This window comes from Trachinotus anak, unplaced genomic scaffold, assembly GCF_046630095.1.
Source record: "Trachinotus anak isolate AG129_WGS33_773 ecotype Australia unplaced genomic scaffold, CSIRO_AGI_Tana_v1 ptg000014l, whole genome shotgun sequence".
NCBI classification, from domain to species: Eukaryota; Metazoa; Chordata; class Actinopteri; order Carangiformes; family Carangidae; genus Trachinotus; species Trachinotus anak.
In genome coordinates, this window is record NW_027273865.1 from 16557728 (window position 1) to 16573466 (window position 15739).

The 15739-nt window shown below is 45.3% G+C and overlaps 1 long non-coding RNA gene and 4 other non-coding genes across 5 annotated transcripts; 2 read left to right on the top strand and 3 right to left on the bottom strand.

Moving 5' to 3' along the window:
* The first annotated feature begins 212 nt into the window (after positions 1–212).
* LOC139632374 (uncharacterized) lies at positions 213–5958 on the top strand. Its single transcript, XR_011693548.1, has 5 exons — positions 213–318; positions 523–2037; positions 3533–3630; positions 3756–3821; positions 5250–5958. It is a non-coding gene; the product is annotated as an uncharacterized lncRNA (long non-coding RNA).
* Positions 5959–9468: 3510 nt separating this feature from the next.
* On the top strand, positions 9469–9587 carry LOC139632494 (5S ribosomal RNA). The gene has a single exon (XR_011693579.1). It is a non-coding gene; the product is annotated as a 5S ribosomal RNA (ribosomal RNA).
* Positions 9588–13736: 4149 nt separating this feature from the next.
* On the bottom strand, positions 13737–13855 carry LOC139632495 (5S ribosomal RNA). The gene has a single exon (XR_011693580.1). It is a non-coding gene; the product is annotated as a 5S ribosomal RNA (ribosomal RNA).
* Positions 13856–14476: 621 nt separating this feature from the next.
* Positions 14477–14595, bottom strand: LOC139632479 (5S ribosomal RNA). Its single transcript, XR_011693566.1, has one exon. It is a non-coding gene; the product is annotated as a 5S ribosomal RNA (ribosomal RNA).
* Positions 14596–15216: 621 nt separating this feature from the next.
* Positions 15217–15335, bottom strand: LOC139632481 (5S ribosomal RNA). The gene has a single exon (XR_011693567.1). It is a non-coding gene; the product is annotated as a 5S ribosomal RNA (ribosomal RNA).
* Positions 15336–15739: the final 404 nt, after the last annotated feature.

Sequence of the window (15739 nt, forward strand, 5' to 3'; positions counted from 1 at the left end):
TTATCCTGTTGAACATCTAATCTCCTTGGTGAGCTGGATTAGTTACTCTCATCATTTTAATATGTTTGTAGATGAGTACATACATGAGTATGTGAAAATGAAAATGCAAAATGGAGTACTGCATTTTCTTTTTAAATTATTCGTAAATGAAGCATCCTGTGGGAGGTGGGGTCACATGACTGCTGGGCTGAGGAGCACAGGTGAGTGAACTGGGCAGCTCACACAGGTGTCTTGAGTTTTCTTTGTTCTGTGTCCTGAGCTCATTCTCCGTTTGTCCCTCAGCTGAGCTGCTCTCACCTTTGTTCCTGAGTGTGTCGAGTGAGTCGTTTATTTCATTATATTTCCTCAAGTCATGTGTATTTTGTTGTTCAGTGGTACATTTAATCTCCTTGGTTTGTTCTCCCACTATTATATATTTAAAGCAATAATGTATGTACTGATTTTGATTTAGAATTGTTTGTTGATTTATTCAGGATAAAGTGACAGAATTTGACCTGTATGTTCGCTTCCTTTCATTTGTAGACATGTAACCACTCACACCTGACTGACTGCAAGCAAAAGATTAAACACCTTCAGCTGGAACCTGCTTGTCCTGCTTTGCTCACATTCATTCAGTCCAGTGTTTTATCCTCGAACACATACACGTGTCAGAAATCTCAATTCTATCATGGATTTTTTTCAGTTTCAAGTTTATATGATGATTCTACTGAAGTCTTCTAGAGGCTTTTTAATGACCTTAATGTTTATAATTTAGTCTGTTATTTTCCTGCACCAGATGCTTTGAGGACAGACCACTATAATCATGGATTGGACGCTACAATCATGATCAGGACTGTGCATTTAAAGGAGAACCAACCCTCTGACAGAACTCACTGTTCTTACTCCTGTGCCTCAGAACAGTTTGGTCAATATTTGTGAACATGCAGCTCTTCACTGAAGTTAGAAACCAAAGAGAGAACATTAATGTTCGATGTCGACCCGGTTTGCTCTTTAACAATGAACGGGGCTCTGATGCTGTGAGGCCATAAAATGTTTATATCATTTCTTGGCCCGAAATGAGATTCAAATTTCAAATTTTGTGCCCAATTTAAAGCCAAATGAGACGTCAGGAGGAACACAGCACAGCTACTGTAGATTATAGGGTTAGGAAGGTAACTCATTTCCCCCAGCGGCTCAAATTAATTTCAGCTGTAGATGATGAGAACAAACCTTTGACTTTTTCAGTCGATCGTTCCAGAGTCTGTTTTTCTGCTGTGTTTGTTCATTTGCTCTCAATGTGAGTGACTCAATTAAAGACTGATGCATTTCCTGCATTAAACATTTTATCACTCAGATTTTAATCAGTGTTTTGATGGAGGACACAGCTGCTAACATTTCAAAGTCAGTGCCGTTGTGTTGTCTCTGGAGGATTCTCTGGTTTCCAGCTTCAGGACAGAGTGACGTGTTTTCAAACACAGACTTCACTGTTCCCGGGGCCCAGGAATCACTTCTGACATTTAAGCCTTTTATTTATTCAAAGTTGCTTTCAAACGAATGAACTGTGTTTATGAATGTTGTGATTATTATTTACCAGTAAGTTAAACTTTGTGCACAGCTGTTGTTGGGCTGCTACCTTCACTCACCGCTGCAGTTTATCAACTTTAAACATTTACCGGCACTTCCTGTTGTTTCTGGCCTTCATGTTTCTGCTTTAATATTTCCCGTGTGTCCGTGAGACAAACCGGAAACAAACTCGTTAGACTCGGTCGAGTCTTTGCCAGAATGATGTGATTAAAGTCAGAAATATAAACCGGGAACAAACACGCAGAAACACGCAGAAACAGCTGATCCTTGTGACAGTGCGGAGGCCGGTGGAGCAGGAAGAGGAAGCCGCAGAGCCGCAGAGAGCCGCTGTTTATCCGCTGCCCTCCTGCGCTGATTGGGCAGAAAACGCGCGTTTTCTTCTTTAAAAAACAGCGACAAACAAACATGAGGCAGAAACTGAGGCTTTGCTCTGTCAACAGCCTCCAGCGGATCTGCTCCTCTGCAGCACCGAAGGTAAGAGAGGTCACTTTATTCATCAGAGCCTGTTTGGTTGGAGGACGAGGCCTTTGCATCATAAGAGAAATGAACTGAAATATTGATGCTTGTTGTTTTGTTTGCAAAGAGGGAAACTCGGCACAAATGAGACGCTGAATATACTGAACAGAGTTGTTGTAGCCGCTGAATCTCTGAGAAGTGATTTTACTGTTGGAGACACCAGTGGTGAGCTGCTGCAGAGACGATGAGACAGAAGTTGTGCTTTTGTTAAAATCTTTGTGCAGATACAGAGCAGACAACTGTGAAACCAGGGCTGGGTGATCTCACTTTGGCATATGATCAACTTTAAATATGAATGTACAGATGCCTTAAAGCTGCTACATTTAGAGAGCCCTGGTTAATGTCCAGGGTTAATGCTGCTAACCTGCCCACTGCCACCTGTTAGACAGCTAGCATGCTTACAACAGCTAGCCTGCTAACCGCAGCTAGCCTGCTAACCGCAGCTAGCCTGCTAACAGCAGCTAGCCTGCTAACCGCAGCTAGCCTGCTAACCGCAGCTGGCGACAGCGGCCCTTGTTCTGCAGCCTGGAGCATTTGGCTCACAGACATATATTATATTACATTATATTATATTATATATTATTATATTATTACATTGTTCACCTGAGCAGAACAAGAGCTAATGTCACCAGCCAATGAGACACCTGCGGTCAAGGCGGCACACAGGAGGCGGGGCAGCTGGTTAGCAGCTGGTTAGCAGCTGCTAACCAGCAGCGACTTCACTTTCAAATCAAAGCGCTTATATTTAAATAAATATATATATATATATATATATATATATATATATATAAACCTCATAAATAACTGTGCTGTCCAAAAGAATACTCTATATGAGCTCAGCAAGAAATGTGGTTGGTTGTGGCACAGTTTGAACATGTAAGACAACATTGTTGAGGAAGAGCTGCTAGCTAGCTAACAGCTGGAGCTGGTGTCAAAGCGGCGGAAAAAGACGTCGTTACTTCCGGTTAGGACTTTCACAATAAAATCAGTGGAAACAATGTAGATCGTGATAAAGCTCGAAAGATTGACATATGACCTTTGGCCAGATCACCCACCCCCATGCTCAAAAATTACAAGTACACATTCTGACTCCTTTTTTAATTTTTTTTTTAACTTAATCTGATTGGACAGCGACAATCCCACAAAGCAGAGTCCAATCAGAGAGCAGGTGGTTCCTTTACCTTCATCTCTGCCTATACCCTGAAAGGTGTAGTAGATTTTCAAGATGGACGACAGCGCTGGCTTTAATATCTACTACACCGTTCAGGATCTGCGACAGATGAAGGCAACTAAATGACCTGCCCTCTGACTGAACTTTGTGATTGGCTTGTCATTGTCCAATCAGTAAGGTTTAAAAAACAAAAAAAAACAACTTCTCTCATTTTTTTTTTGGCACCAGTAAATGCCATTTAAACCACAACCAAGTAATGTAAGGTTTTAAAAATCTTTCCAGGATTCCTGTTAACAGTATCTGCAGATGGAGCTGTGTGCGGTAACCTCCTTTGAAACTGATGGGAGCTAACTTCATAACTTGCACTTGAGTTTATAATGGTAAGTGAAATGAATTATTTAAAGTAAAAATGTTTCTCAATATTGTTTTGTGAAAAGCTGCCTAAAATGTCTTGATCTGCTCTGCAATGGAAAATGTATTTTCGTATAACTGCATGTTTTCATAGAGATGCCAGGACCTACCTCAGGCCAGGACCACATCCTGTATGTTGCCCCACAACCAGCAAGAAATGGTAAGTCATGGGCATGACTCCTTCACATACCTATAGCTAAACTGGGATCAAAAGGATTTTGAGCTTATAAAGTGATGTTCACAAATAATTCCCAATGTAGTTTTAAATCAATCTTTGTAAACCTGCAAAATCTGTATGAGAAACTCAAGTATATACACGTGAAGACATTGTGCTTGTGTCGAGGAGATTTGTGTTTGTAAAAAGACCGTGTGATTTTAAAATCTGACCAAATGAAATTAGTGGTGAGGTAACACAAAGACGTCGTGGAAGAACTGCTTTTGTCAGTGTCTGTGTATAGATACAAAGCAGACAACTGTGTAAAACTTGGTGTCCAAAGCTCCTACACAGTGTGTGACACTGAATTTACGAGCACAGTTTTGACGCCATCCTTACACCTTAAAATGATTGGACAAAGACGGTCCAATCACAAAACAGAGTCCAATTAGAGGGCAGGTGGTTCTGGTACCTTCATCTCTATCGCACATCCTGAAAGATGTGGTAGATTTTCAAGATGGACGACAGCGCTGGCTTTAATATCTACTACACCGTTCAGGATCTGCGACAGATGAAGGCAACAGAACCACCTGCCCTCTGAGTGGAATCTGCTTTGTGATTGGACTGTCTTTGTCCAATCATTTTTAAAGTGTAAGGATGGAGTCAAAATTGTACTCGTAACCTCAGGGTCGTACACTGTGTAGGAATTTTGAGCATCAAGTTCTACAGTTTGCCGCTCTGTATCTGTTCACAGATTTGGCAAAAGCACCGTCTTCCACAGTGTCTTTGCGTTACCTCACCACTGATCTCAGTTGCTCAGTTTTTATTTTTCACTTCAGTTTTTCTTTTTACAAATGCAAATCTTATTTGTGCTTTTCATTGTACACTAATAAGACATAACAAGCTGTACTTGGTATCAAATTAGAACTAGAACTATCTTCTTAGAGGGTAATTTACAACACATTAGAACAGAACTATGTTGTAAACTAAAGGGAACTTTGTCTTTTTTTTTTTCTTTTTTTTTACAGCTTGCATCGCTTTGGTGAGCAAAGTGATGCATCAAACAGAGTTGTTACAGAGTAGCTCCTCATTACTTCGTCATTATATCACAATGAATTACTTCACAATGAATAGAGATGGCAAGTTTCAACACAAGTATTCATATTTGTGATCACATCCATGTTGGTTTTTTGATAAATTAGTGATGACAAGCGATATACTTGTTTGGAAACTTGCTGTGTCTGATTGGTTGTTAAGGAACTTATTTGATGATATAATGATGAATTAATGAGGAACTACTCTGTAACAACTCTGTTTGATTTATCACTTTACTGACCAAGACTCTACAAGGTGTAAAATATCACTTTATCTACAACTTTGCCCTGCAATGGAAAGTCATTGTATTTAATACAGTACCATTGTATGTTTTCATAGGGATGCCGGAATCCAACTGGGGCCAATACCACACCTTGTCGTCCTCCACAACCAGCAAAAATGGTAAGTCATATTCATGACTCCACCCCATACCGATATAGGCTCAAATTAGGGTCCAAATGATTTTGAACTTGTGAAGTGATGTTCACAAATAATTCCAACGTTTGTAGTTTTAAATCAACCTTTGTAAACCTGTGAAATGAATCTGGATGAGAAAGTCAAGTCTGTGCATGGGAAAATAATTTTTTCCTATTGACAAAGACATTTGTATTTGTTACAAAAAAAAAAGACTTTGTGTCTCAAAACTATGAACAAATGATCAGTGTTGAGGTTAAACAAAAACACTAAATAAATAAATGGTTTTGTCAACAACTGTGCTGATACAGAGCAGGAAACTGAAACTCTGCTGTGTGTGACCTGCTGAGTTTTACAGTTTTCAGCTTTTTATCTGTACACAGACATTTACAAAAGCATTTCTTTTATGTGTTAAACCCTCACCACTGACCATTTGTGTAGTTTTATTCAGAGAGTCTGTCTTTGTAGCAAATACAAATGTCTTTGTCAAAGGATGCACAAACTTCCATTTCTCCTGTGGATTTATTTTGCAGGTTTAGAAAGTTTGATTTACAACCACAACTTTTGGAATTATTTGTAAACATTACTTTACAAGCTCAAAATCATTTGGACCCTAATTTGAGCCTATATAGGTGTCGGGGGAGTAAGTCGGGGGAGTAAGTCGGGGGAGTAAGTCGGGGGAGTAAGTCGGGGGAGTAAGTCGGGGGAGTAAGTCGGGGGAGTAAGTCGGGGGAGTAAGTCGGGGGAGTAAGTCGGGGGAGTAAGTCGGGGGAGTAAGTCGGGGGAGTAAGTCGGGGGAGTAAGTCGGGGGAGTAAGTCGGGGGAGTAAGTCGGGGGAGTAAGTCGGGGGAGTAAGTCGGGGGAGTAAGTCGGGGGAGTAAGTCGGGGGAGTAAGTCGGGGGAGTAGCCTCGCGCGAGGCTGAACGAGCCCGATGGCTGGGCGCAGGGCCGCCTGGGGGTCGGGCTGTCCAGCCTCGCGCGAGGCTGAACGAGCCCGATGGCTGGGCGCAGGGCCGCCTGGGGGTCGGGCTGTCCAGCCTCGCGCGAGGCTGAACGAGCCCGATGGCTGGGCGCAGGGCCGCCTGGGGGTCGGGCTGTCCAGCCTCGCGCGAGGCTGAACGAGCCCGATGGCTGGGCGCAGGGCCGCCTGGGGGTCGGGCTGTCCAGCCTCGCGCGAGGCTGAACGAGCCCGATGGCTGGGCGCAGGGCCGCCTGGGGGTCGGGCTGTCCAGCCTCGCGCGAGGCTGAACGAGCCCGATGGCTGGGCGCAGGGCCGCCTGGGGGTCGGGCTGTCCAGCCTCGCGCGAGGCTGAACGAGCCCGATGGCTGGGCGCAGGGCCGCCTGGGGGTCGGGCTGTCCAGCCTCGCGCGAGGCTGAACGAGCCCGATGGCTGGGCGCAGGGCCGCCTGGGGGTCGGGCTGTCCAGCCTCGCGCGAGGCTGAACGAGCCCGATGGCTGGGCGCAGGGCCGCCTGGGGGTCGGGCTGTCCAGCCTCGCGCGAGGCTGAACGAGCCCGATGGCTGGGCGCAGGGCCGCCTGGGGGTCGGGCTGTCCAGCCTCGCGCGAGGCTGAACGAGCCCGATGGCTGGGCGCAGGGCCGCCTGGGGGTCGGGCTGTCCAGCCTCGCGCGAGGCTGAACGAGCCCGATGGCTGGGCGCAGGGCCGCCTGGGGGTCGGGCTGTCCAGCCTCGCGCGAGGCTGAACGAGCCCGATGGCTGGGCGCAGGGCCGCCTGGGGGTCGGGCTGTCCAGCCTCGCGCGAGGCTGAACGAGCCCGATGGCTGGGCGCAGGGCCGCCTGGGGGTCGGGCTGTCCAGCCTCGCGCGAGGCTGAACGAGCCCGATGGCTGGGCGCAGGGCCGCCTGGGGGTCGGGCTGTCCAGCCTCGCGCGAGGCTGAACGAGCCCGATGGCTGGGCGCAGGGCCGCCTGGGGGTCGGGCTGTCCAGCCTCGCGCGAGGCTGAACGAGCCCGATGGCTGGGCGCAGGGCCGCCTGGGGGTCGGGCTGTCCAGCCTCGCGCGAGGCTGAACGAGCCCGATGGCTGGGCGCAGGGCCGCCTGGGGGTCGGGCTGTCCAGCCTCGCGCGAGGCTGAACGAGCCCGATGGCTGGGCGCAGGGCCGCCTGGGGGTCGGGCTGTCCAGCCTCGCGCGAGGCTGAACGAGCCCGATGGCTGGGCGCAGGGCCGCCTGGGGGTCGGGCTGTCCAGCCTCGCGCGAGGCTGAACGAGCCCGATGGCTGGGCGCAGGGCCGCCTGGGGGTCGGGCTGTCCAGCCTCGCGCGAGGCTGAACGAGCCCGATGGCTGGGCGCAGGGCCGCCTGGGGGTCGGGCTGTCCAGCCTCGCGCGAGGCTGAACGAGCCCGATGGCTGGGCGCAGGGCCGCCTGGGGGTCGGGCTGTCCAGCCTCGCGCGAGGCTGAACGAGCCCGATGGCTGGGCGCAGGGCCGCCTGGGGGTCGGGCTGTCCAGCCTCGCGCGAGGCTGAACGAGCCCGATGGCTGGGCGCAGGGCCGCCTGGGGGTCGGGCTGTCCAGCCTCGCGCGAGGCTGAACGAGCCCGATGGCTGGGCGCAGGGCCGCCTGGGGGTCGGGCTGTCCAGCCTCGCATTTCTTATTCCTGTGCTCCAGAAACCAAAGGTTAAAAATGTTGAACAGTGAGTGGGACGCTGTGAGGCCATTAAATGTTTGTGTAATCTCTTTCACCCAGATGAATGTTTCAGATCTTAAACTTTATGTCTAATATAAAATCTGGATGAGACCTGTTACAGCGTAAACCACACAGCTATTGTAAATTACGGCTCAAACTACTTTCAACTTGAGTAGCCTGACTGAGGAAAGGAAGCATTCAACTTTTTGAGAATGAAATTTGCAAGCAAGTCTATACTGCCAGACTATATTTTTGTTTTCATTTAGTTCATTTGTACTCAATAGCTCCTTATGTGGGGGCGGGGTCAAAGAGTAATACAATTTCTGCATTCCTCACTGAGGACATTTAATTGATATTGTAATGAAATGCAGAATCCCTGATGCGTCATTAAGTCAGTGCCTCTTGATTTGTCTGTGGGGTGGCCCCATTTAAAGCGTATTTTTGTTTCTTATTTTTAATAAATTTGCAAAAGTTTCAAGCAAACTCTTTTCACAATTTCATCCATTCTGGAATAAGGCTGTAACATAACAAAATGTGGAAAAAGTGAAGCGCTGTGAATACTTTCCGGATGCACTGTATGTGATTTCTAGCTTTAGGATTATACAGACTTAACTGTCCTTAGGCACAGGAATAGTATAAGTTACATTTAAGTCATTTATTTAATCAAAATGTTTCAAATGAATGAACTGTATGTTTATGAATATTGTTTATGACTAACTTCAACTTTGAGCACAGTTGGACTTTACTTGCAGTTTACCTTCACCTGCTGCTGCAGCTTATGAACATTGAACAGTCCTTCACTCTTTGCTTAAGTTTATGGATTTTGTTGATGCTGCATGTGACAGATAACTACAACTCATCAGATAAAGTTATTACGTTTACTTTCTCTCATTGAGAAGCATATTTATACGGCATGCCTTCTTTAAAAAAAAAAACAAAAAAAAACAACCAAAACAGTGCAGGGCTGTAGTGAAGCTTTATGTCCCGTCATTGCTCTTTCTGTTTTCACTGTTTCACAGATATTTGATTTGAAAATGAAAAATATATCAATTATTTTTTATAAAGATTTAATTTAAATGATGAATGCCACTGAACATTTATCTACTGTACACTGAGCTCACACTGAGGACGTGGGGAGGTAGAGAGGCGATGATGAGGACGGTTCTTCCCCTCAGGGACAGAGAGGGGCAGCGGGCTGCAGCAGCTCAGGCCCCCGCTGCTGACCCGGAGGAGGCTGCATCCAGGCCGGATGCACATAAACAGACGAGGGATGGTACGGAAGAGCGTTAGGGTCATTTTTTGTAGAGTTTTGACTTTAATCTAATAATTCAGAGTTTAAAGTCAGAATTTCATATTATGACCTCACAACATTTACACGTTGAGAGCAAACAAAAAAGAAAAAAGAAAGATGAAAGACAACCGCGTTAGACATAAACACAACAATGTTCATGGTGATGTAGATCATCATGTATAAAGATGGTGTTTTTCCTCTACACCTTCGCTTACGGCCATACCACCCTGAACACGCCCGATCTCGTCCGATCTCGGAAGCTAAGCAGGGTCGGGCCTGGTCAGTACTTGGATGGGAGACCGCCTGGGAATACCGGGTGCTGTAAGCTTTTTAAGACACATGTAAGTAGGGAGTCTACTTATTCATCAGGAAGTAAACAACAAATACTGAAACCATCAAAAGAAAATTATACATTTTCTTTTATGGAAATAAAAGCAAAAATTAATAAATAAAAGCTATACCTAAACTTTGATATACTAAGGTAAGCCTTGCAGTGTCCAAGAAGAAAATCCAATCTGAATATTTGTTTGAGCCAAAAATCGTAGATTACCATAATTTGTTTTGTTTCCAAAGTAGCTTTTGTATATATTTGGGCTTTTTGTTTTTGTTCTCTGCAGTTAATCTGTGAATAATCACGCTTTTATTCTGAAAAAATAAACCGGAAAAGTTGATTGCACTTGTGGCGGTTATTGCAGAGGGCACATATGACCGTGGATGTATTATCAGACCTGGACACGCCGCCGCTCAGCCTCGCAGCCAGTTGTTTCCAGTGTTCACTCGTGGTATTGCAGCGAAAAATCCCCCTGCGGCCCACAAAGCATTTTCCCCATAGACCACAATAGTAAAAGAGAGGCCTGTAAAACTTTTACCAGGACACCTCCAGCTGTGCACACAGCCGAATATCAGTCTTTCTATTCTACATGTTTAAGCCATGGGGTTTTAGTCTTTGTAGAAGTTTTTCAAAGCCCAGAAAAGTCTTTTTTCTCTGAGTGACGTCACCACTGTGTACGTGCACGTCACGCTGTGTCTCGGGAACGAGCATGGTTGCTAGGTTACTGCTAGCGTCGTCAGGAGAACAAGTTAGTGTGAAAAGTGAATAAACACAAAGGAGAGTTTTCTTCTACACACATCAAGGTTCATTGATTTTGTGATTTTTTTGTCGCATTTATTCGTCACTTCTTACATTTTTTTTCAGGAATGTAATTGTTGTAATCGATATATTCGCCGCATAACCGGATTCACTATACGATATGATTTTTCATCACTTCCTCCGTCACAGTTTCTTCAGGTATTTTAATTTAAGTCACTGAGCTTCTGTGTGATAGTTTCTGTGATGTGTGAGCAGCAGTGTCTCATCCTGACTGCAGGTCACCAGCCTTATTATTTTATAGATTAATGGCCTTCACTGTGTCAGCGGGTTAAACTATAACTGACTCCGCGTCAGCAGCGGGGGCCTGAGCTGCTGCAGCCCGCTGCCCCTCTCTGTCCCTGAGGGGAAGAACCGTCCTCATCACCGTCTCTCTAACTCCCCACGTCCTCAGTGTGTGCTCAGTGTACAGTAGATAAATGTTCAGTGGCATTCATCATTTAAATTAAATCTCTATTTAAAAAAAAATCATTTTGATATATTTTTCATTTTCAAATCAAATATCTGTGAAACAGAACAGCGAAAAATAGAATCAGAATCAGAATCAGTTTTATTGCCAAGTATGTTTTCACATACAAGGAATTTTTTCTGGTGATTGGTGCAATTGATCAGCAACAGTGGGGCTCTCTAGCCTTGTTGATGAGGCTGATAGCAGATGGGAAGAAGCTATTTTTGTGGCGAGAGGTTTTGGTCCTGAAGGACCGCAGCCTCCTGCCAGAGGGGAGTGTCTCAAAGAGTTTGTGTCCAGGGTGGGAGGAGTCAGCTACAATCTTCCCTGCACGCCTCAGAGTCCTTGAGGCGTACAGGTCCTGGAGGGATGGAAGATTGCAGCCAATCACCTTCTCAGCAGAGTGGATGATACGCTGCAGTCCGTTATTGTCCCTCTCCGTGGCAGCAGCGTACCAGATGGTGATGGAGGAGGTGAGGATGGACTCAATGATGGAGGTGTAGAAGTTCACCATCATAATCTTTGGCAGGTTGAACTTCTTCAACTGCCTCAGGAAATACATCCTCTGCTGAGCTTTTTTGATGAGGGAGCTGATGTTTAGCTCCCATTTGAGATCCTCTGTGATGGTGGTTCCCAAGAAGCGAAAATGCTCCACGGTAGCCACGGGGGAGTCGCACAGGGAGATGGGGGTGGGTGGGGCTGGGCTCTTCCTGAAGTCCACTATCATTTCCACTGTCTTCAGAGTGTTTAGCTCTAGGTTGTTCTGCCTGCACCAGGTCACCAGACGGTCAGTCTCCCACCTGTAGGCAGACTCATCGCCATCAGAGATGAGTCCAATGAGAGTGGTGTCGTCTGCAAACTTCAGGAGCTTGACAGACTGATGGCTGGAGGTGCAGGTGTTGGTGTACAGGGAGAAGAGCAGAGGAGAAAGAACGCAGCCTTGCAGAATCCAGTGCTGATGGTCTGGGAGTCAGACACGTGCTTTCCTAGCTTCACGTGCTGCCTCCTGTCAGACAGGAAGTCGGTGATCCACCTGCAGGTGGAGTCAGGCACGCTCAGCTGGGAGAGCTTGTCCTGCAGCAGAGCCGGGATGATGGTGTTGAAGGCAGAGCTGAAGTCCACAAACAGGATCCTGGCATAGGTCCCTGAGGAGTCCAGGTGCTGGAGGATGAAGTGGAGAGCCATGTTGACGGCGTCGTCTACAGACCTGTTGGCTCTGTAGGCGAACTGCAGGGGGTCCAGGAGTGGGTCAGTGATGGATCTGAGATGGGACAGGACAAGGCGCTCAAATGATTTCATGACCACAGAGGTCAGGGCAATGGGTCTATAGTCATTTAGTCCTGTGGGCCTTGGTTTTTTGGGGACAGGGATGATGGTGGAGGATTTGAAGCAGGCTGGCACGTGGCAGGTCTCCAGTGAGGTGTTGAAGATGTCTGTGAACACTGGAGACAGCTGATCAGCACAGTGCTTCAGGGATGATGGAGAGACAGAGTCAGGACCGGCTGCTTTGCGGGGGTTCTGCTTCTTAAAAAGCCTGTTGACATCTCTCTCCAGGATCGAGAGAGACGTTCCTTTGGTAGGGGAGGAGGGGGGTTCTGATGTGGCTCTGATGTGGAGGTTAGTGTCAGGCTTGTCCCACTGTCTTTCAAAGCGGCAGTAGAACTCATTCAGATCGTTGGCCAGATGGAAGTCGTTAGTGGAGTGGGGGGGTTTAGGTTTGTAGTTAGTGATCTGTCTGAAAGAGCAATGACGGGACATAAAGCTTAACTACAGCACTGCACTGTTTTTTTAAAGAAGGCATGCCGTATAAATCTGCTTCTCATTGACAGAAAGTAAACGTAATAACTTTATCTGATGAGTTGTAGTTTTCTGTCACATGCAGCGTCCATATCTTAAAATTGCCTAAAAGACAATTTAAACGTAATATTTTTGCCTGGTTATGATTTTTTTAAATGTTGATTCCAATGTGACTTTAGGCCCTAAAGCTTCAGACTGAATGTTGTTGCCGGTTTAATCCATGTTTAAAGCCCCGGGCCGGTCCTGTATTAGTCTATTAAACATAATAAAGTCCGCTAGCAGAGCACTCGTGAACGCGCAGCAACAGATCGAGAACGTTTTTCGCTTGTTCTCATTGCCCAAAGGCATGATGGGAGTGACACTACTGCGCAGTCTCTATCGGCCGCATAACGCGGAAGTAACCCGGAAGCCAGACACTTTTTCGGCGTATGCGCCATGGATGTATTATAAGACCTGGACACGGCGCCGCCGCTCAGCCTCGCAGCCTCGCAGCCAATTTTTTCCAGTGTTCACTCGTGGTATTGCAGCGAAAAATCCCCCTGCGGCCCAAAAAGTATTTTTCCCATAGACCGCAATAGTAAAAGAGAGGCCTGTAAAACTTTTACCAGGACACCTCCAGCTGTGCACACAGCCAAATAATGAAAGAAACTACACATAAAGTCAAACACTGTGTGGTAAAATGAAAGGCTGAAGTTGGGTCATATTTGCCCTCTGCAATAACCGCCACAAGTGCAATCAACTTTCAGAATAAAAGCGTGATTATTCACAGATCAACTGCAGAGAAATTTTTAGCAGAGAACAAAAACAAAAAGCCCAAATATATACAAAAGCTACTTTGGAAACAAAAAAAAGTATGATAATCTACGATTTTTGGCTGAGACAAATATTCAGATCGGATGTTCTTGAAATAAATTGGACACTGCAAGGCTTACCTTAGTATATCAAAGTTTAGGTATAGCTTTTATTTATTAATTTTTGCTTTTATTTCCATAAAAGAAAATGTATAATTTTCTTTTGATGGTTTCAGTATTTGTTGTTTACTTCCTGATGAATAAGTAGACTCCCTAGTTACATATGTCTTAAAAAGCTTACAGCACCCGGTATTCCCAGGCGGTCTCCCATCCAAGTACTGACCAGGCCCGACCCTGCTTAGCTTCCGAGATCGGACGAGATCGGGCGTGTTCAGGGTGGTATGGCCGTAAGCGAAGGTGTAGAGGAAAAACACCATCTTTATACATGATGATCTACACCAACATGAACATTGTTGTGTTTATGGCTAACGCGGCCGTCTTTCTCATCATTGGTTTGTTTATTTGTTTGTAAATGGTGTTTGATCTCAACCTGTAAACTTTGTATGGTCATAATATGAAATTGGTGTTTTTACATTATGGCCTTTGCTTTCCCCAAAAGTCCAAAAAGGTGCATAATAACTAACAGACTAACAGTGTCATCATTGTTAACGCTGTTTAACCCTTTCAAAACCACGGGGATCACCGGAAATGTTCAATCTGCACTTTTCAAGAATTTATACAAAGAAAGTTGAAGAAAATTCAATTCCGTTTTTGTCCTTTTCTTCTCATAACACACAGTTTTAGGTATTTAATTACATAAGAATGGTAAATACTTGACAGATTTTGAAAGTTCTACTTCTCCTGGAAAAAGGGTGTAAATTACTTACACATAAGGCATTTTTCGACACAATTATTGACAAAAATAGACAAAAAAGACCGGGCGTTTTAATAAATATATCTATTATTATGGTGCTAAAAGGGTAAATGAAGCATCAGCAGCAGAGTACCCTGGTGTCAGCAGAGAGAAGTGAAAAAGCTTACAGCACCCGGTATTCCCAGGCGGTCTCCCATCCAAGTACTGACCAGGCCCGACCCTGCTTAGCTTCCGAGATCGGACGAGATCGGGCGTGTTCAGGGTGGTATGGCCGTAAGCGAAGGTGTAGAGGAAAAACACCATCTTTATACATGATGATCTACACCAACATGAACATTGTTGTGTTTATGTCTAACGCGGCCGTCTTTCTCATCATTGGTTTGTTTATTTGTTTGTAAATGGTGTTTGATCTCAACCTGTAAACTTTGTATGGTCATAATATGAAATTGGTGTTTTTACATTATGGCCTTTGCTTTCCCCAAAAGTCCAAAAAGGTGCATAATAACTAACAGACTAACAGTGTCATCATTGTTAACGCTGTTTAACCCTTTCAAAACCACGGGGATCACCGGAAATGTTCAATCTGCACTTTTCAAGAATTTATACAAAGAAAGTTGAAGAAAATTCAATTCCGTTTTTGTCCTTTTCTTCTCATAACACACAGTTTTAGGTATTTAATTACATAAGAATGGTAAATACTTGACAGATTTTGAAAGTTCTACTTCTCCTGGAAAAAGGGTGTAAATTACTGACACATAAGGCATTTTTCGACACAATTATTGACAAAAATAGACAAAAAAGACCGGGCGTTTTAATAAATATATCTATTATTATGGTGCTAAAAGGGTAAATGAAGCATCAGCAGCAGAGTACCCTGGTGTCAGCAGAGAGAAGTGAAAAAGCTTACAGCACCCGGTATTCCCAGGCGGTCTCCCATCCAAGTACTGACCAGGCCCGACCCTGCTTAGCTTCCGAGATCGGACGAGATCGGGCGTGTTCAGGGTGGTATGGCCGTAAGCGAAGGTGTAGAGGAAAAACACCATCTTTATACATGATGATCTACACCAACATGAACATTGTTGTGTTTATGTCTAACGCGGTTGTCTTTCATCTTTCTTTTTTCTTTTCTGTTTGCTCTCAACGTGTAAATGTTGTGAGGTCATAATATGAAATTCTGACTTTAAACTCTGAATTATTAGATTAAAGTCAAAACTCTACAAAAAATGACCCTAACGCTCTTCCGTACCATCCCTCGTCTGTTTACCCTCTTCAGACATCTTTGCACCAACAGTATCCAACACTTTATTCACACATTCTTGTTCAATTCCTCCTGAAAAGGTTTCCTAAAAAGCCTCTACCACCTCTAGTATACCCACAGTCTGCTGCTTTTTCTCCATTCTTCAGGTTTTTTTGTTTTTTTGTT